A 22,054-nucleotide genomic window follows, 5' to 3' on the forward strand; every position below is an offset into this window, starting at 1 on the left:
AATAAATCCCACTTGGTCGTGGTGAATAATCCTTTTAATGTACTGTTGAATCCTATTGGCTAGTATTTTGGTGAGAATTTTTGCATCTGTGTTCATCAAGGATATTGGTCTGTAGTTCTCTTTTTTGGTGGGATCCTTGTGTGGTTTTGGGATCAAGGTGATGCTGGCCTCCTAAAATGAGTTTGGGAGTTTTCCTTCCATTTCTATTTTTTGGAACAGTTTCAGGAGAATAGGAATTATTTCTTCTTTAAATGTTTGGTAGAATTCCCCTGGGAAGCCGTCTGGCCCTGGGCTTTTGTTTGTCTGGAGATTTTTGATGACTGTTTCAATCTCCTTACTGGTTATGGGCCTGTTCAGGTTTTCTATTTCTTCCTGGTTCAGTTGTGGTAGTTTACATGTCTCTAGGAATGCATCCATTTCTTCCAGATTGTCAAATTTGTTGGCGTAGAGTTGTTCATAGTATGTTCTTATAATTGTCTGTATTTCTTTGGTGTTAGTTGTGATCTCTCCTCTTTCATTCATGATTTTATTTATTTGGGTCCTTCCTCTTTTCTTTTTGATAAGTCTGGCCAGGGGTTTATCAATCTTATTAATTCTTTCAAAGAACCAGCTCCTAGTTTCATTGACTTTTTCTATTGTTTTTTTGGTTTCTATTTCATTGATTTCTGCTCTAATCTTTATGATTTCTCTTCTCCTGCTGGATTTAGGGTTTCTTTCTTGTTCTTTCTCCAGCTCCTTTAAGTGTAGGGTTAGGTTGTGTACTTGAGACCTTTCTTGTTTCTTGAGAAAGGCTTGTACCACTATATATTTTCCTCTCAGGACTGCCTTTGCTGTGTCCCACAGATTTTGAACTGTTGTGTTTTCATTATCACTTGTTTCCATGAATTTTTTCAATTCTTCTTTAATTTCCTGGTTGACCCATTCATTCTTTAGAAGGATACTGTTTAGTCTCCATGTATTTGGGTTCTTTCCAGCTTTCCTCTTGTGATTGAGTTCTAGCTTCAGAGCGTTGTGGTCTGAAAATATGCAGGGAATGATCCTAATCTTTTGATACTGGTTGAGACCTGATTTGTGACCCAGGATGTGATCTATTCTGGAGAATGTTCCATGTGCACTAGAGAAGAATATGTATTCTGTTGCTTTGGGATGAAATGTTCTGAATATATCTGTGATGTCCATCTGGTCCAGTGTGTCATTTAAGGCCTTTATTTCCTTGTTGATCTTTTGCTTGGATGATCTGTCCATTTCAGTGAGGGGAGTGTTAAAGTCCCCTACTATTATTGTATTATTATTGATGGGTTTCTTTGATTTTGTTATTAATTGGTTGATATAGTTGGCTGCTCCCACGTTAGGGGCATAGATATTTAAAATTGTTAGATCTTCTTGTTGGACAGACCCTTTGAGTAGGATATAGTGTCCTTCCTCATCTCTTATTATAGTCTTTGGCTTAAAATCTAATTGATCGGATATAAGGATTGCCACCCCAGCTTTCTTCTGATGCCCATTAGCATGGTAAATTGTTTTCCACCCCCTCACTTTAAATCTGGAGGTGTCTTCGCATCTAAAATGAGTTTCTTGTAGGCAACATATTGATGGGTTTTGTTTTTTTTATCCATTCTGATACCCTGTGTCTTTTGATTGGGGCATTTATCCCATTAACATTCAGGGTAACTATTGAGAGATATGAATTTAGTGCCATTGTATTGCCTGTAAGGTGACTGTTACTGTATATTGTCTCTGTACCTTTCTGATCTACTACTTTTAGGCTCTCTCTTTGCTTAGAGGACCCCTTTCAATATTTCGTGTAGAGCTGGTTTGGTGTTTGCAAATTCTTTCAGTTTTTGTTTGTCCTGGAAGCTTTTTATCTCTCTTTCTATTTTCAATGATAGCCTAGCTGGATAGAGTATTCTTGGCTGCATGTTTTTCTCATTTAGTGCTCTGAATATATCATGCCAGCTCTTTCTGGCCTGCCAGGTCTCTGTGGATAAGTCTGCTGCCAATCTAATATTTTTACCATTGTATGTTACAGACTTCTTTTCCCGGGCTGCTTTCAGGATTTTCTCTTTGTCACTAAGACTATTAGGTGACGGGGTGTGGTCCTATTCTTGTTGACTTTGAGGGGGGTTCTCTGCACCTCCTGGATTTTGATGCTTGTTCCCTTTGCCATATTAGGAAAGTTCTTTCCAATAATTCTCTCCAATAGACCTTCTGCTCCCCTCTCTCTTTCTTCTTCTTCTGGAATCCCAATTATTCTAATGTTGTTTCGTCTTATGGTGTCACTTATCTCTCGAATTCTCCCCTCGTGGTCCAGTAGCTCTTTGTCCCTCTTTTGCTTGGCTTCTTTATTCTCTGTCATTTGGTCTTCTATATCACTAATTCTTTTTTCTGCCTCATTTACCCTAGCAGTGAGAGCCTCCATTCTTGATTGCACCTCATTAATAGCTTTTTTGATTTCAACTTGGTCAGATTTTAGTTCTTTCATTTCTCCAGAAAGGGCTTTTATATCTCCAGAGAGGGTTTCTCTAATATCTTCCATGCCTTTTTCGAGCCCAGCTAGAATGTTCAGAATCGTCATTCTGAACTCTTGATCTGACATATTACCAATGTCTGTGTTGATTAGGTCCCTAGCCTTCAGTACTGCCTCTTGTTCTTTTGTTTGTGGTGATTTTTTCCGCCTTCTCATTTTGTCCAGATAAGAGGATATGAAGGATCAAATAAAATACTAAAAGAGTGGCAAAGGCCCCAGAAAAATGCACTGTAACCAAATCAGAAGAGACCCCAAATTGTTGGGGGGAGGGGGAGAAAGGGGATAAAAAGAGGTTCAGAAAAAAAAGAAAAAAACTTAAAAAATAAAACAAATAAAGAAAAAAATATAAAAAAGAAAGAAAAAATATATATTTTAGATAAACTAGTCAAAAAACGTTAAAAAAGAAAAGGGTAAAAGTTTTAAAAAATTTAGCAGAAGAAGAAAAAGGAAAGAAAAAAAATTGAATTAACCGCAAGACTAAAGAGTCATGGGGAGAAAGCCATGAGTTCCGTGCTTTGCTTTCTCCTCCTCTGGAATTCTGCTGCTGTCTTAGGTATTGAACCTGTTTTCCTTGATAGATGAACTTCGTCCTGGCTGGATATTTTGTTGATCTTCTGGGGGAGGGGCCTGTTGTAGTGACTCTCAAGTGTCTTTGCCCGAGGCGGGATTGCACTGCCCTTACCGGGGCCGGAATAAGTAATCTGCTCGGGTTCGCTTTTGGGAGCTTCTGTTCCCTGAACGCTTTCCGTAGAGTTCCTGAGGATGGGAATGAAAATGATTTTTGTGCTCTGTTGCTCCGCCGCTTGCCGGGAGCCGGCCCCTCCCCCCGCAGTCTATCTTCCCGTCGTTTTAGATTCACTTCTCCGCCAGTCCTACCTTTCCGAAAGTGGTTGATTTTCTGTTTCTAGAATTGCTGTTCTTCTTCTTTTCGATCTCCCGTTGGATTTGTAGGTGTTTGCAATGTTTAGATAAGCTATCGAGCTGATCTCCTGCTACCTGATGTAGTCTCAGCCTGCTACTTCTCCCCATCTTGACTCCTTTCTTGTGATGTTTTATTTGGTTTCAGCATTACAGTAATGCTGGCCTCATCAAATGAGTTTCCATCTTGCTGCATATATTAATTATTGGTTCTCATATATTGTCTTTTTCCATTAGAACCCTCAATATATGAGTCATAAAATTTATTTTATTTTATTATTTTATTTTTTTTATTTTGACAATTTTTTAAAAAGTAACCTCTATAACCAACATAAGGCTTGAACTCACAACCCAAAGATCAAGAGTCATATGCTCTACTGACTGAGCCAGCCTGGTGTTCCAGATAAATTAGGTAGCTGATAATTCCAAAATCTGTAACATATCTGAGTCTAGTTTTGATGCTTGCTTTCTCTTTTCAGATTGTGTTTTTTCTTCCTTTGAGCAGACCTTGTGATTTTTTTGTTGAAAGCCAGACATGATGTATTAGGTAATAGGAACTGAGACAACTGGGTTTTTAATGTGAGGTTCTATGTAAATCTGGCTAGGAGCTAATATTTTCTGTAGCTGTTAGTGCTAGTGGCTTCAGTTTCTTCTAGTCCCCTTGTTTGTTTCTCTCCCGTTATCTTTGCATTTCCCTATGAACTCCTCAAATAGAAGTCCTAATAGCTCTCTTAGTCATAATGGAGCCCTGTTGATGTGGTGTTAAGACATGACGGAGGGGAAGCATTCTTTAGCCTCATGATTAAATCTCAGTCTTTCAATGGGTTGGAATCCCTTGGTCTTGAGCTCCAGAAGTGTTTCTTAGCCACTTTTTTCCCTCCCCTTATGTGCTACAAGAGGAGTAGGCCTCTGGAGAGGCCTAGAGTTATCTAATTACCCCTCCTCTAGATCAATAAAGTAGTTCACCTTGGAGGAGAATTCTTTGTCATGGAGAATATTCTGTGTGTATTTCAAAGTGATTATTTTTCCTCTGGGCATAATTTAAAGCATTGGTTTTCCCTTCCTCCTCGTTTTCAAACAGGAGAGAATTTTCTCTGATCTTTTCTGGGAGAGTCTATGGGACACCTGGAGGTAAAATGCACAAGTGTGAGCCTTCCGTAAGATTAATCACTCAGAGTGTTTAACTCTCAAGTTAGTCCACACTCTGCCTGCAGCAATTTGTCAAAATGACCATCTATGTGTTCCTACCAGCTACTGACTCTAGCCACCTCTTCTCCCAGTAAGCTAAGGGTGACTGTGTTTTTCCTTATTTGCCCATCTCTCCAATTTTGTGAAGGCCATTTGCCCTCTGACCTCAGTTCTCCAACGGATCCAAGAAAAGTCACCGGTTTTCAGTTTGTTTGGCTTTTTTCTTGTTGTGAAAAATGGGCATGGTGACTTCCAAGCTCTTCACATGTTGGAACTAAAAACTCACTCTCTCTCTTCCTTGTTCTCTCTTTTTCTTCCTATTCCTTTGTCCTATCATCCCTCCCATCCTTCCTCCTTTCCTTCTTACTGAAGCTATGTTGGCAAAATGTTAATATATTTTACCTCAGTGGCTTGAGTTCCCCTAAATTCAGGCTAGAGGCAACAGGGGTAGCGTTCCTTGAGGAGGGAATGCTGTTTGTTGAGAGTTTGAATTTACATTCCAGACTCACTTCACAGTTATTAAAATAAGATGAGCTTCAGTTTCTGTAAAAAGACCCACAGTAATCAGATAACCAAGAAAGCACAGAGACCTCCGAAGCTCACTTAATAGTCCTTTGGCACATTAGAAAGGCATTTTAAAGCATTTCAATAGCTAACACTTAAGTGTGTTCCAGACAGGAGATACAGCTTTGAAAGTCATTCCCTGTACATCCTATTCACCTGCCTTTCCTCCAGAAGCAGGCAGGCTCTTGAGAATTTTCAAGAAGTTAGACTGGTAGAAAAAGACTCTCAGAATGAAGACTCATGTCCACTCAAGGTTCAAACTGAAACACTTTATGAGGCCAACACCCCTGGGTCTGTAAGCTATTTAAGATTTTGATTCTATAACGATTAATCATCTTTATAATAACAGCAACAATAACAAAATACTTTAGTCTCATCCAGCATATAATTCCCATACTGCCTGGTTTTATGTATAAATGGTTTAACATGACCACTATTACAATTTGCATTTTCCCTTATTCATAAGTCAAAGTTTATGTTTTTTTTTTTTAGATTTTATTTATTTATTTGTCAGAGAGAGAGAGAGAGAGAGCAAGCACAGGCAGATAGAGTGGCAGGCAGAGGCAGAGGGAGAAGCAGGCTCCCTGCCGAGCAAGGAACCCGATGTGGGACTCGATCCCAGGATGCTGGGATCATGACCTGAGCCGAAGGCAGCTGCCTAACCAAGTGAGCCACCCAGGCGTCCCCAAAGTTTATGTTTTATCAGAGATTTACATTGTGTTAGGATCTTGCTGACCAGCTTTGCATTCAGAGTATTTGTTTTTCCTTCACATAGGTACACACCTAATGGTTTCCCTTGAGTTCAGGTGTCCCTAGTATGCCATTACCTACCAGCTACAGCTGCTCTGGATGTTAGATTTCTCTCCCCACTGTGGCCAGATTTTGCCATGTGCCTTTTTGCGGGGGTGGGGTGGCCATTAGCTATGTGATATTATATTGGTTAGCTATGGCTGCCATAAGAAATACCACAGACTGGGTGGCTTAAACAACAGAATTTATTTTCTCATAATTCTGGAGACTGGAAGTTCAAGATCAAGGTATTAAACAGGATTGGTTTTGTCTGAGGCTTCTCTCCTTTGTGTGTAGATGTCTGTCTTCTCTCTGTACCCTTACATGGTTTTCCCTCTGTGTGTGTGTCTGGGTCTTAACCTTCTCTTATTGTAAGATACCAGTCATATGGAATTAGGACCCACCTAAGGCCCTCATTTTAACTTAATTACCTCTATAAAGACCCCATCTCCAAATACAGTCATATTCTGAGGTGTTGGGTTTAGGACCTCAACATTTACATTTGGGGGACCCAGTAATCATAACCAGTAACCATACTGGAGGCAGAGAGGGAAAGGTCATTTTAAAATGCTCACTGTATTTGAGGTGCTTTACAACATTACCTCAACCTCACAAAATCTTAGGAGGGAGGGGTTATTAGTTCTGAGTTATGGATGAAGAGACCGCAACAGAAAGTCAGGCTGTTAGGAAGGGCTGGGGTCAAGATGAACACCTGGGTCCTGGGTCCCGCCAGCTTCCAAGCCTGTGTTCTGTCCACCAAATCATACTACTTGTCTTTGCCTGATGTCTGAAACTGTTTACTCCTGTGTCCTTCATACTTTGGCCCTCTCGATTGAGTGACTTCTCCTCTTGGCATCACCCCTACCCTGCCTACTCTCCACCCCAAATTATCAATTAACAGATTTGTGGAAATAAACATGACTTATCACTGGAACGGGTGATGGGCTCTTGTCCTAGAGTAATCCAAAGCCTCAGGCTTTCCTTACAGCCTCAGGGTCAGCACAGACTCAGTAACTAGAGTGTGTATTTACTGGGGTAGTTTCCTTCAACGTATCTTCTCATCCAGGGGTGCTCCAGGCATGACCAGCAAATCACTTCTCAGGGATCTGGTAGTGTGTTCTGTGGCAGTTGCTGGAGGAATGCCTGTTATCACTAGGGACAAAGTCCTGGAAATACCTCTTCTGAGTTGAGCACATTCCTTGCAACTGGACTCATGGTAAAATAATCCTTTAATACAGGCCTATCATACCCCAAACATGCTATTGAAACATTTGCATCTCTTCTTTTAAAAACCTACAAATAGAACCAGCCTTGAATGTTGGCCGAGGGGACAGCTGTCTCTGGAATGATTTCAGGACACCCAGGAAAATGTCCTTGATTAAAGAACTCTGTCTCCCACTGGATATTGCTTTTCTGGCTTGTGTTCTGTTTTTCTTTTTAATTGCCTACATTTTCCACTCTGCTATTGTGAGATAAATTATTTTTGTATTATTGAGCAATTAACTCATATTCTATTTACAGCTCTCAGACAAAATGCTAAGTAATTGCTCTCTCAGAACTTCCTCATTTGCAAATAACCAAGGCTGATTTGCAAAGGGTTCTGAGCTAATCCAACCATTTGTTTAGTACTGTGGCTGATAGAAAGCAAAAAGATAGTCATTGATCTCAAGTCTTCAGCTCTCCACACACATGTATGTACCATTTCACATCGATTTTTGCAAACAGTCCTCCCGGGCTGATCCGTTTCAATTTACAGAGACAGTCTTGGTATTTGTAGTAAGGAGTAAATATCAATCTATGAAACTTGGGGATTTGCCTCTATACAGAAGAAATTATAAATATAGGCAAAAACCATAAGAACTAGAAGGGAATTTAGAGATCATTTATTTCAGTGCCCTGATTTTTGTGGCTGGGAACACTCACATTTAGTAAAATTAAGAGATTCATCCAAGGCTTCACAATTAGTTAATGACAGAACTAGACGTTGACCCCAAGTCCTGGCTTCTCCCTCCAGTACCATTTCCTATCAGGTATATAAGTTCATATACATGCTTGTTATAAATTGTCTCTACCAGCCTCCAAAATTGGGTTTCAACAAACAGAGTTTGTTGTTGTTGTTGTTTAAAACAACCTGGTTTTTTAAAGACTAAGTTTAAAAACTAAATATATTTAACTATAAAGAAAAATCCTTGTGGTAGTCTTTAAAGATATTTGAATAACTAAGTCATGACTTCTGCTGGCTTAAAAAGGAGGAAATGTGATATTTAAAGTGGCATACTAAAACTTCATCTATTTCCTAAGTTTTATTTCAATTTACAGTAAATATTTTTAAATCCCTATGTGTAGTTCCTGTACTTCGATGATGTAGCTCTCAGTCTAAACTAACAGCTGAAAATGAAAACACGAGACAGCAGAAGCAGGGCCAAGATCAGGGTCATTCACAGAAAACGCCCTACAGCATCCTGAGGGGACATCGTCAAGGATTATAGATCTAAAAGTTAAACCTGTTTGCTTCATGGGCTTATACCGACACAAATTATGTTCTTCCTCTTCTGCCAAGATGATCTAACCTTCAAGTAGTCTGCATCATTCTTGGGAGCAGGTGTTTATTAGGATGCAAAGGGCTCCTCTCCAGTCCCACCCTCTGGGGTCTCTCTCATCACATGTGGAAATGAGTATTCACACCCTTGTACTTGATAGTAACTATTATCTGTGACCCCCTGCCCTATTGATCATCTGTACTGACTAGTACCATACTTATTTATGATCCTATCCTAGCTCCCTTAGATCATAAGATGACCATGTTCAGGTGTCTGTGCCCGTAACAGGACCCAGGGCAGTACTCTGCATGCCATATGTGTCCCAGAAAGACTCTCTGAATAAATGACTTAAGTGCGTAACTGCCCTAAGATGGAAAACCACATCTGTTACAAACTGGTTGCATAAGAAAATACAATGTATTTCATATGTTTAAGAATTTAAAAGTTTACTGTGGGAAGTTTCAATTCTTATAAATGTGTATGGATGACTGTTATTATTCACACTTTCTGTCCTATTGGATTTATCTGCTACTTTGGGATCTTGGCTTGCATTAGTGAATATAAGCTACACTGAAGATGTCTATGGGGATGCCTAAAATGGTCATGCCTCTATGGTGGCAAGAGAAATTTAGAATAGTCCAGGTTTCTTAATTTACAGGTAAAGCAATCAAGGCTTTAAAAATTTTATTTGTTCAAGGTCAAAAGTAAAAGCAAAGTGATGGTAGACACCTATATTTGTTATAGATATGTGTAGGGATTTTTTTTTACATATTTGTGAACTAAAAAAAAATATATGCACTTGCATACACCTCAGTTTTTTTGGCTTCTATGTGGAAGCCAAAGGATTCTTTCAGGAAAAGAATCCAAATTATTTGTTTGTTTGTTTCAAGTTTAATTTATTTATTTGAGAGAGCGAGCACAAGTAGGGGGGCAGAGAAGCAGACTCCTGCTGAGCAGGGATTCCCCACCTCCCTCAACACACAGGGCTCAATCCCTGGACCCTGAGATCATGACCTGAGCTGAAGGCAAATGCTTAACCAACTGAGCCACCCAGGCATCCTGAAAGAATCCACATTATAATTGGAGTAAAGATCCTACATAAACATGCCATTAATTTTGCTTGACTTTGTGAAGAATGTCCTAATATTGAAAGGAGCTAAATATTGACATGGATTATTGGGTCGGGGAGGAAGAACACCACTAAGGAGCAGGCTAGGTATTCTAACTTCTCCTGATGCTGTAGATTTTTTTTTTTTAAGTAAAAAAATAGAAGTGTGGACAGGCTGTCATTACCAGCAATATATATATATATATATATATATATATATATATATATATATATATATTAAAAGCGTATTGCTTGGGGAAAAGTGAGTCTTCAAGAATTAAAGAATACAAACTTTGAATGACTGAAGAGTCATTTGTAGTTGACTTCCTTTTCTATCCTTTCTTACCTCAGGGGCTAGTGGCTTTTTTCTTTCCAGTTGATCTATTCATTTTCAGAACCCTGCTTTTCCCTGTGCTTCCCTCCCTGGGGTGCCTGACAAAGACTCTTCATTTGTAAGTCCAACTCAAATGTTCTCTCCCTTGAAGAATTTACTCTAATCCTCCATGTTAGAAGCACACACTCCCTTTATTGCATGTTCACAGATTTCTTCCACTCATGGTGGCTTTTATTAGAGCCCAAGTGACCGAACATGATAGGACCCTCATCAGCTCCTATCACTCTATGCTTGGTCATCATCCTGGAAATAAGTTCTGACTCTAGGTTTATTCTCTCATGACCATTGTTCTCAATATCTTCCTACATTCCCCTTTTCCTCCTTCCCAGATCTTTGCAATCTACACCCTGAAAGCCATAATGCAGTAGTTTTGGAGATATTTTGATCATGAACCAAAAAATAAATCCTTATTTTTCACAACTCGGAAAACACATGGAATATGTATACATTTTATAAACCAATGTGGGCTGTATTCTAGTATCTTCCATTGTCTTAAAAAAATACTCATTGTTAAAGACAATTGTATATCTATATGCAAAAAAAAGAAGTTATATTCTTACCTCATACCAATATACAACATTTAACTCAAAATGAATCATAGACCTAAATGTAACAGCTAAAACTATAAAACTTCTTGAAGAAGACATAAGAGAAAATCTTTGTCACCTTGGGTTGGATAGAGTTCTTAGAGAAAATACCAAAAGCAAAATCCATAAAAGAAAAGTTGATAAATTATATTTCATCAAAAAGTTATGTGCTTCAAAAGATGCCATTAAGAAAATGCAAAGACTGGGGCACCTCGGTGGCTCAGTGGGTTAAAGCCTCTGCCTTTCGCTCAGGTCATGATCCCAGGATCCTGGGATCGAGCCCCGCATCGGGCTCTCTGCTGGGCAGGGAGCCTGCTTCCTCCTCTCTCTCTCTCTCTCTCTCTGCCTACCTCTCTCCCTACTTGTGATCTCTATCTATCAAATAAATAAATAAAATCTTAAAAAAAAAAAAAGAAAGAAAATGCAAAGACAAGTTGCAGCCTGGAAAAAAAAAATTGCTGAGAAAATATTTGTTAATCTTATACCTGATAAAGGAATATATCAAGGCCTCTCATAATTCCACAATAAGAAGATAAACAACCCAATTACAATATGCACAAAAGATATGACAATATCTGAATGGTCAATAAACACAGGTGCTCAACCGTATTAGGGAAATTAGAACCTCAATGAGATACCACTGTAGATCCACTATAAGAGTCATAATCAAAAGACTAACACTACCAGCCAGAGAGTATGGAGCAACTGAAACACCTATACACTGCTTTGGGGAATGTAAAATGGAAGAGCCACTTTCAAAAATAATGTAGCCAAACAGTCATATGATACAGCAGTTCCACTCCTAAGGATATATTCAAAAGAAATAAAGACATATTTCCATCCATACACTTATACACAAATGTTTATAGGAACATTATTGATATTAGCCCCAAACTGGAAACAATCCAAACGTCCATCAACTGAAGAACACAATGTGGTATATCCATATATCGGACTATTTAGCAATAAAAAGAAACTCTCGATACATGTTCATCATAGATGAACTTCAAAAACATGCTAAGTGGAAGAAGCTAGACACAAAAGACTATCTATTGTATGATTCCATTTACATGAAATGTCTAGAAAATTCAAATATAAGGAGACAGCAGATCAGGGGTTGCCTAAGGCTGAGGATTTGAATGAATTATCAGGGTAAAACTTTGTGTGGTATTGGAAATGTTCTAATACTAGATTATGGTGATAGCTTTATAACCATAAATTTGCTAAAAATTAGTTAATTGTATACTTATAATAGGTGGATCATATGGTGTGTAAATTATACTTCAACAAAGCTGCTTTAAAATTTAAAAATAATACTGGACAACAAAACCTGCTTAATGTGATTTCTTGGCCCACTAACAAGCCATGATCCATTGTGGAAAACATTGCCTTATTGTATAGTAAGCTCATGTCCCTAGATCCTTATGCTTCTCCCTGAAAATCCCCTCCACTCCTTGCCCTAACCAAATGAAACCAGGTCACCAGTTTTATTTCCCAATGTTATATCCAGCTCTCGTCCAAACATGGGCTCACCCTCTTCTCCTGTGGAGTTCCTGTCTTGGGTTTTCCCCCCTATACCCCTTCCTCACATCTGGTTAATGGTCAAGATCTGCAGTGGTACTTCCTCAAACCTGGTCACATTTCTCTATTTCTATTCCACTGCCTTAGTTCAGGCCATGATCATCTCTTGACTACTGATTATTGAAAGAACTTCCATTTGGTTGCGTTGACTCAAATCTTGCCTCTTTTAAAGCACAATCTTGTGCTAGTATCTAAACATTTTAATGGCTTCCAGTGCCCATAGGGTGAAGTCTGAACTATATGCCTCTCTGCTCACAAAACCAAACACTCCTCTAGGATAGAGATTGAAATGTTTATACTCATTTGTCCTTTGTAGCCCCCAGCACAACAGACTCTACAGGGTAGGACTCCACAGGGTCATAAGCTGATATGCATTTGTGAGTGAATGAATGGGAAAGCGCTTTTCAAAGAACTGTATTAGGACCCAAGAGTTTCTGGTTCCCCAGGAAGTTCTTGGTTTTTGGTTTCACCAGCAGAGCAAACAAGAGGTTCCTGGTAACAATATGCAAACTCACCAAATGTCCTACATTCCTGAAATTTGCCTGGGAACTCATCATTCAAACACTGTTTTGACTCAGGAAAGTTGATTAGCTTGGTTCTGGACTCCAGTCAGCAGCCTCTTCTTGCCAGGCACTCCTAGAATCTTCCAAAGAGGAGGAAGAACACATGTGACCTTTTTATTGAACATAGAGATTTGAAAGAGACTATGCACATGTGTGGTAATTGCTTAGATCCTAAATGTCTCCAGAAAGGCTTAGTTCATGTCATTATTGAGCCTGGCGTAGTGACAGATCTACACTATAGGAAGTAGCGCAGGAAAGCATCTCACTGTCCTTTCCTGTCTGCCAACGTGAAAATAAACTCTATCAAAGTGCACCTTCTTGGTTCACTGCTGAACCAAGCTGGGCAACTTCAGGAATTACTTGGCTGCCTGTGTCTAAAAAGCTTGTTTTGTTTGATTCTACAAGTTCTGCTGCATTTTTCAGAAGAAGGGTTGGATAACTATTTTTTACCCAAAGCTCTTACTGAAAAGAAAAATCACCATGGCATTCAGCCAAATTAAGACTGCTTTCTGTTATGAAAGGATAGAATTCTTAGAGAGGACTTACATGTAGCCATTTTGACACTTACCTTGGTCTTCAAACTTTAATTAGATCATGTTCTTTTCTTCAGAAAGATAAAAAATAAGACAAAAGGAACCAGGATTCATAAAGCAAAGATCTTCATTGAACTGACGTCTCAAAAGGGACCATTTTAAAATAATTAAATTACCTTTGGGGTTATATTTGAAAATGTTTTAAGATATTTTTATAGTTTTATTTCCCCACACCCTCTGTTCTTGTCATCTCTCTGTTTTACGGTTGTGATTTGCTTCATTCTAGACCATTCTCTCTCTGTTCTGACCAAGCCATCCCTCCTCTGTGCCCAGTATAAGTGCTATTTCCTCCAGGAGGCCTATCCTAGGCTTAAGCCACCACGAATACTTTTCTGGAGAACTATTTATTATGTTTTAAACAAAGGTTGCCAACTGGGGGTAACGGTTTGGGGAGGAAAGCACATAAGAATCTTAAATGTAATTTTAAAAGGATGTCATAATATATTTTGAAATAAAGGGGAAAAATCTATTAATATAGATTTAGGGATATGAAAAAGAAACAATCTTTTCAAGAGAATAGAAGGTAACCTCTCTTTTAACCCACCTAGAGATTCTCCAGGTGCAGCGCTTTTTGTTTAATTGAGAAGAACTAGCATGGAGTCTACACCACACTCAGCACTTACTATGTAATACTCAACATGGGTAAAGTTCTTAACAGTTTACAAAGGGCTCACACACAGTTCTCAGTCCGTCTTCTGACCTCATAGGTGGGATCAGAATTATCATCTCTATCGTAGGTAAAATAGCTGAGTGTCAGAGAAATTAAACCTAAGAAATGACATAAGTAGTAAGAGGGAGACCCTGAATAGGATCTTTATTGAGTTTGCTTTCTTTTGCACAATGCTATTGAATAGGATCAGAATATGCCACCCCCAAAACATGCCACTTTGACTTAAGGATTCTTTTGAACTGAAGGCAAGTAAGAAAAGAGCAGACATAGGAGGATTTCTCTCTCCTCCCTTTCCTGCCTCAAAGCAAGCATAAATTTCCCTTTGTGAAAGTGGCCCCTCTCTCCTTTCCCATCCTAGGAAGAGAACATGACTCTTATCACTGGAGAAAACACTGACTTAAGTCTGCATAACAAACCTTATAAATAACCCTTATTTTCCATTACTTTCTCCCATATATTTACCTTCTCACAATTTACTGCCCTACGAGTCCACATCCCTTTTGCTTTGTCTTGACACTTCTGTGCAATTTGTCATCCTTTGTTGAAATGGTACATGAGCTCCCAGACCTAACCACTTTGAGGGATTTTCACTTATTTTCTGTGAGGCTCCCCATGTGCATAGGATATAAACCTGTTCTGCTAACAGTAAATTCCTAGCACCTGTTAGTTCCCAGTACCCAGACTACGGGAGTAACCTAAGAGGGCAGAGGAGAAGTTTTCCCTTCCTTACATTACCATCTGGAATTTCTCACATCTGGGATCTCCAGATTTCTTGAGAGTTCTTTTCCCTTAACCTTTTCATGGTGTCCAGTACAATTATGGTGAGTGAGTGGGTGGGTGGATGGATGGATGGGTGGGATGGATTTGCTACAAGAGATATTAAAGTTTAACATGTAGGTGTTACAGAGTTGAAAGTACAGTGATAAATATTATGGCTTCCCCAATACCTTGTTAATATTCTCTAAATTAAGAAATCTATAGAAACCCTAAAGCTATTTAGATGTTAATCATGATTATTAACTTGATACAGCTGGAAAGATTAAGAGCTAGATTTTGATCAAGGTCACAAATCATTGGACACAAGCATTCATTATTGTTCAATGAACAGTAAGTGTTCATTCCTCCTCTTCTCAATACACAGATGAGCATGCTTATTTGCCCTTTAAACAGACTCTTCAAAGAAAACTAACAAGGTCTGTGATGAAACTATTCAAACAATCAGTAAACTAGTCATCAGTTATTTTTCCTTTTTAATATAGAATTCCTTTACATGACAGGAAAATACAGGACCAAGGAGCTGGGCCAAGAAGGTCTATACACAATAGCATTATCTGAGATTTTTGCAGGTGAAAATGGAGTACCTGTGCAAATCCTCCATGAGAATCTAGAAACAGTTGATTCATTCGGTGGCTTTGCCTCCAGATCACTGTATCACTGAAACTGAAGTAAGTATTTCAAGTCAATCAAAGCTGACTCCTCCTCTCTTAGTTGAGACTAAGAAAACTAGGTTCCTTGTCAGCTCTTGCTAATGAAGACAAAATAAACCATGCTTGCTCTTAATCACTGGCATGGGAACTACACTGCTACGGGAAAATAGCACGTGGTTCCAAGGTCTCTTCAAATGCATAAGGACACAACACATGTTGGTTGAAAGTTTGGAACCAGGGAAATTTTAAGATTTTTGAAAGTAAAATTTCCAAATAAATTCTGTTTCTTCCATACATTTCCAGCTCCATGAAGAATTTAATACTTGATTATTGAGGGTCTCCTATGTGCTAGGAGCTTTCAAGAGCATTATTTTATTTTCCCTCAGTTATTACAATAACCTCAGGCTCTTGCCACAACACTGCACTGTTTGCATTACCAGTGATTGGCAGAAAAAGTGCAGGCATATTTTTAAAAATTAAAAACCTTTAGGAGGGCTCTGTAAGTTTTTTGATTGTCTTATTTGATGGTTGTGTTCCATAAAGGAGAATAGCATAATCTCATAATTTTTAAAATATGCAAATTATCTTTATTAGAACAATTGGTGCAGATGGAAATGCTGTCAAAATAAGTCCTTTAGCCCCTAAAGGGGAGCATGTATTTATCAATTTCCCTGCTTTTATTTCATGCTCATTATTTTATTTCAGGCTGGATGAATCATAGAAATCTCATGATAATTGTTTTGAAGTCAGATAAAGGAATTAATGCAAGTTCCCTAGTGTTACAAATCTCTAAGTTTTCTCTCTAAATATTTTAAAGATTTAACATTAATGTTTAGAAAGGTTTTTTGAATGTCATATTTAAGTACTTTCTCCCCAAAGACTACATCATCCTTTTACTAATTAACCAATGTGACGGCTTCCAGCCAAAATAAACTCTTTAGCAAAATTACACTTGCGTGTTTACCATGGTGCAGTTATTTAAACATTTGGATGCCAGGAAATGGAGTTTTAAAACACAGTTAAGTAAATATTTTTTAACATTATCCAAGTGGCTCCGTTAACTTGATTTACAAAAATATTAGCAATTTCTGTGGCAGACCTTCATTTCTAAAAGACTGTTCTACCAATTTCTTAGGAATAGCTCTTATTGTGGATCATCTTAATTTTGTTCAGCTCTGAAGAAATTTAAAATTGACCTAAATAATGAATACACAGCTATTTCCCCAGGATATGGATCGCACAGCTGAACTCCAGACACTACATTGGGAGTAAGGATAGTTGAGTTTGAACAGAAACTTCTAGTCACAGTTGAGATTTTTGGACATGACTGGGCAAGGATTCCCATTTCACAGAGCTCTTTGAGGCATCAACTCCATAATCCAGGTGAAAACTCTTCATACATAGACATCCAAAAATTATTTGATTTACTGGGATGAGAGCATCTACACTTGTGACTGAGAAGGGCCATCCGTACCCCAATGTTTATAGCAGCAATGGCCACGGTCGCCAAACTGTGGAAAGAACCAAGATGCCCTTCGATGGACAAATGGATAAGGAAGATGTGGTCCATATACACTATGGAGTATTATGCCTCTATCAGAAAAGATGAATACCCAACTTTTGTAGCAATATGGACGGGACTGGAAGAGATTATGCTGAGTGAAATAAGTCAAGCAGAGAGAGTCAGTTATCATATGGTTTCACTTATTTGTGGAGCATAACAAATAACATGGAGGACATGGGGAGATGGAGAGGAGAAGGGAGTTGAGGGACTTGGAAGGGGAGGTGAACCATGAGAGACTATGGACTCTGAAAAACACCTGAGGGTCTAGAAGGGGCGTGGGGTGGGAGGTTGGGGGAACAAGGTGGCGGGTATTAGTGAGGGCACGTGCTGCATGGAGCAATGGTTGTGGTGCAAAAAAATGAACGCTGTTATGCTGAAAAGAAATAAAAGAAATTAAAAAAAAAATTCAGCTGGAGCAACAGGCAAACTACAGGTTGAAACTCATTTTTCAGCTTTTGCCCTTGAGTTGGGAGGTCTGCTTTGCCTCAGAATATATCAGAGCCCATTCACTCCAAAGCAGTTACTGACCCCAGCTCCTGCCATGCCTGCCCCTGGAGCCCCTCTGTGTGCTGGTGTAGCCAGATGCTCACTGAACCCCCCATTACTAACTGCCCTCCACCCCCAGCCCATTCTACCTTCTCCAAGTCTCCAAGAAAACACAATCTTTCTCACCTGTATTTTCAGATTAGTTCACTTACATAAAAGTACTTATTTTCTATAAGCTTTTACAGCTGATTCACCTGATAACATTTTTCAGCATGATTGAAAAAAAATGGTACTGTAATATAATCACTTATTAAATGATAAAGTTGATTACCAAGTCACACATACACACAGAGATGATAAAAATATTTTTTTTCTATACCAAACCCAAAATGCCTAAAACAACATGTTGAAGGATGTCTCACTGACCATCTACCTAAGAGCCATATAGGGTGTTGTCTAACAAATTTATCTGGAGGACTCAGTAACCTATGAGCCATTTAAACTCCCATGGAAATATTACCAATGCTTGATTCTGAGCACAGTGATATGCATTCAGTCAGTACCTGATTGCATTTGGATTTACTGAGGAACCAACATATGTCACTACAGTATGACGCTTCTCCCTTGCATTTCTTCTCTTCATCACAGAACACCCACTGTTGCTTTCTAGCCCACCCTTACCCTTTGAGCCACTTGCCCAAGCCCAAAGACGTTGTGAGCACCACGTGGTCGGGAATTGGGATCCTGCTTGGAAAGTCAGTCTTGAGCTACTTGGTTCTCTTTGTTCTTCAGGCCTCACCCCATTCTGCATCTGAACCTCACTGTCAATGAGGGAATTATTAATTCTAGAGGGTGGTGACAGGGAAGAGATGACAATTACTCATAACAGTAGTGCCAGATTTCTATGTAAGAGGGCAGAGACAAGCAAAATGCTTGGTGAGAAATTTCAGGTTAATGTTCCTCGAACAACTTACATGTTTTGAGTAGTGTGAATGAGCACATTTATTTCCACTGTTATTTCACCAATAATACCAACACCACATGTCCTGTAAGCAAAAACGAATACTTTAGGACCTCTGAGGTAAATACTGAAAAAGCAAAGTGTGAGAGTATACTGATCCAAGAGCCAAGGTATTTAAGATGAGATTAATTAATAAAGTATCATTGATCTCTCAGCTGATTTGGCAAATTTCTCTGTAACATTGCTGGGTCTATGTGGCTCTTTCAGCTTGGTTAGCAATTCCAGGTAAGTAACCACCAGTTAAGTCTTTGAGCTTTCTTCCTTCAAGATCAGATATCATGAAATAAATAACGAGCATTCATGCTTTCTGAAGTCCTTGGATGGGCTTCAGAAATTATGTACAGTAGTGTCCTCTTTATCTGTGGGGGATGTGTTCCAAGACCCCCAGTGGATGCCTGAAACTGTGGATAGTACTAAACCCTATATATACTGTGTGTGTGTGATAAAATATAATTTCTAAATTAGACTTAGTAAGAGATTAACAATAACCAATAATAAAATAGAACAATTACAACAATGTAATGTCATAAAAGCTATGTGAATGTGTTCCCTCTCAAAATGTCTCATTGATCTGCATTCACCCTTCTTCTTGCGATGATGGGAAATGCAAAATGCCTGAGTGATGAGGTGAGGTGAGGTCAGTGACACAGGCACGGTGACACAGCATTAGGCTTCTGTTGACCTTCTGACGCTACATCAGAAGGACGATCATCTGCTTCCGGACTGTGGTTGACCACGGGTAACTGAAACCACAGAAAGCAGAACCACAGATGGGGCGGGGGGAGGGTGTCCTCTGCTGAGACCTGGATGGTCTCTCTATAAAAGCAACAGCCAAGACTGAGCTGATAACAACAGATGAAGTTATAAACTTTATACGGCAACACTGAAGGACTAAGATCACATTTGCATTGAATCTCTAGATTCTTATGCATTTGTTTATTCCTTCATCTGGAAGTTCTGAACTGAGTTTCATTTTGAGAAAATTGCCACTGGAAGAAATGAGCATGAGCAGAAAGGATACCATCCAAGTAGAGATGGCACAAGGGAAAAATCACTGCAAAGAACTCAGACTTTTATTTTCTATCTCTATGAAAAGTATAATACAGAAACAAATGTAGATACAAAATGCACGAGATGTCATACTTTTTTGACAAATCTATTAGGACCCTATCCCTATTTGGGAGCTGACATGACAGCTCCTTCTCTATTTCTGTTCTGTTCTTGGCCCCCTAGCTTGTTGCCTTCTCAGCCATGACCTTGGTCCAATTCTCTACACTGGCTGTGCTATTTCCTATGCTGATTTGGCTCAGGACACTCTTTCCCCTAGACCATTTCAGGAATGACTCTCTCACCCAGAACCCAGGTCACTATCACCATTTTAGAACTGTTTCTAGCATATTCACCAGGAAAGTCATTGTATTCAGCACAATAATATTTATGAAGAGTAGATTAAAACATGGAGTAAGAAATATAAGGAGGGGATCAAGCAGGTAAACGGAGATTCTGAACACATACTTTCACAGAGATTCTAGATATCATACACATAATTCATGATAATTTAGGGAGATTACTTTTATTCTTGAATTCTTAATCTACATAAAATCACTCACTACCTCAGACGCATGGAAAGATTAATTATAAAGATACGAATGCCCCTGGGTGGCCAGGTGCTTCATTTTCTTCCGAACAGAACTAAAAATACGACAGAGTTGTTACAAAACATAAGACATTAATGAGATAAATCATGGCCACTGATTGTCATTTCTTTCTTTAATCCTTGTCAATTGCTACATAAGAACATATACTCTGGGAAAATGGAACCTGCCATCCTGGCAAAGAGTTGGCAATCCCAAAGGGTCCCTGACAGCAGAAAGTAAAGAAACTCTGTTTTGTGGGGAGTCCCTGAGAACCCACTGGCTGAGAGATAATAGGCCGTGGTGTCCCCCAAGGAACTAAAATCTTGGGGACCAAGCAGGTGAATTTGGGATTCTCTTTCCACTCTCTGGAAGCCAGGAGGAGCTGAGTGGACACTGCATGTCACCAGCTGTTCCCCAGATCATCAGGAGGCAGTGTGGCAGAATCTTAAGAAAAGTGATTCATACCAGAATCCAGGACCAATCCAGATAGAGGTGCATTGGCCATTCTGGATTCTGGGATATGGGAGAGAGTAAAGCACAAGTTCTGGGGGCAGATTAACTCCAATTCTGATTCGCTACTTGCTAGCTAGCAAGTGATTTCTTGATGCTCATTTTCACCATTTATAAAATAGAACTATTCACATCTCCTTCATAGGGGTGCTGTGTGATTTAAAGAAGATAATAAATATGAAACCATTTTGGCACACTGCAATACTGTTTCTTACAACTAACTGTATGAACTTGGCAAGTTATTAAACTCTGCACCTCCATCTGCTCATTGATAACATGACAATATCATAGTACCTGCCTCAAAGAGGTCTTACGAGTACTAAATGAGATAATACATGTGAAGTTCTTCAAATCATTTCCAGTAAATGAGATCAGCTACTTTTAGTAATAGTTGAATGTTAGATATTAATATTAGCAGTGAGCACTCAATAAATGAAAACTATAATCATTATGATTATCATTATCATTATTCAGAGACTATAAATAAATTAGAGAAACATTTATTATGGAATTTTCCACACTCATCAGATCTGCTTGTTGCAGAAAATAAAATTGATCTTCCTTTCTTTTCACCAGTTTCCTTCAGTCATAATGTGATCAAAGTGTTTATAAATAGAAATCTCCAGGTCAGGCTATAGGGAGCATTTCTGAGGCTTCTTAGTGCTTAAACTTAAGCCAAGAAATGCACAAAGTGACTCCTCAGAATCTATCTGGGCTTTTCCACCAACAGAAAATACATTTATACAAAGGTTGACACATAACCATGTGTACAGGCATTCCTAATCAGCTTGGTCAAAGGGTTCAAATTTCCATGGTCTTTGGCAGTTGGAAATAGCTAGATTCTAACGAGACTGTCAAGGTAGTACATTAGATGCTTGCTATGCTATTTAAAGATCAAAGAGTTATAGGATCTTAAAGATAAAATAGATACCTTCGTGGTCATCTAATGCAGCTTCCCACCCAATGGAAGGCTCTTTATCCCCAAGAATTCCTGCCAGTCCCTCCCTTTGGGGAGAGCTTGCTCAGGGACCAACCACTTTTGGACAACTTAAGTCATTATAAAGTTTCTTCACATATTGAACTAAAGTTAGCTTCCCAGCATCTTCTGCCCAACAATCTTATTTCTGTCCTCTGAATCTTAGAAATCAAATCAGGGCCCTCTTCTCCATGAAGACTATTCATTGACTCTCCACAAACTTTTTTTTTTTTAAAGATTTTATTTTATTTATTTGACAGAGAGAGAGATCACAAGTAGGCAGAGAGGCAGGCAGAGAGAGAGGAGGAAGCAGGCTCCCTGCGGAGCTGAGAGCCCAATGCGGGGCTCTATCCCAGGACCCTGAGATCATGACCTGAGCCGAAGGCAGCGGCTTAATCCACTGAGCCACGC

The sequence above is a fragment of the Meles meles genome, chromosome 5 (genome assembly GCF_922984935.1).
Source record: "Meles meles chromosome 5, mMelMel3.1 paternal haplotype, whole genome shotgun sequence".
NCBI lineage: Eukaryota > Metazoa > Chordata > Mammalia > Carnivora > Mustelidae > Meles > Meles meles.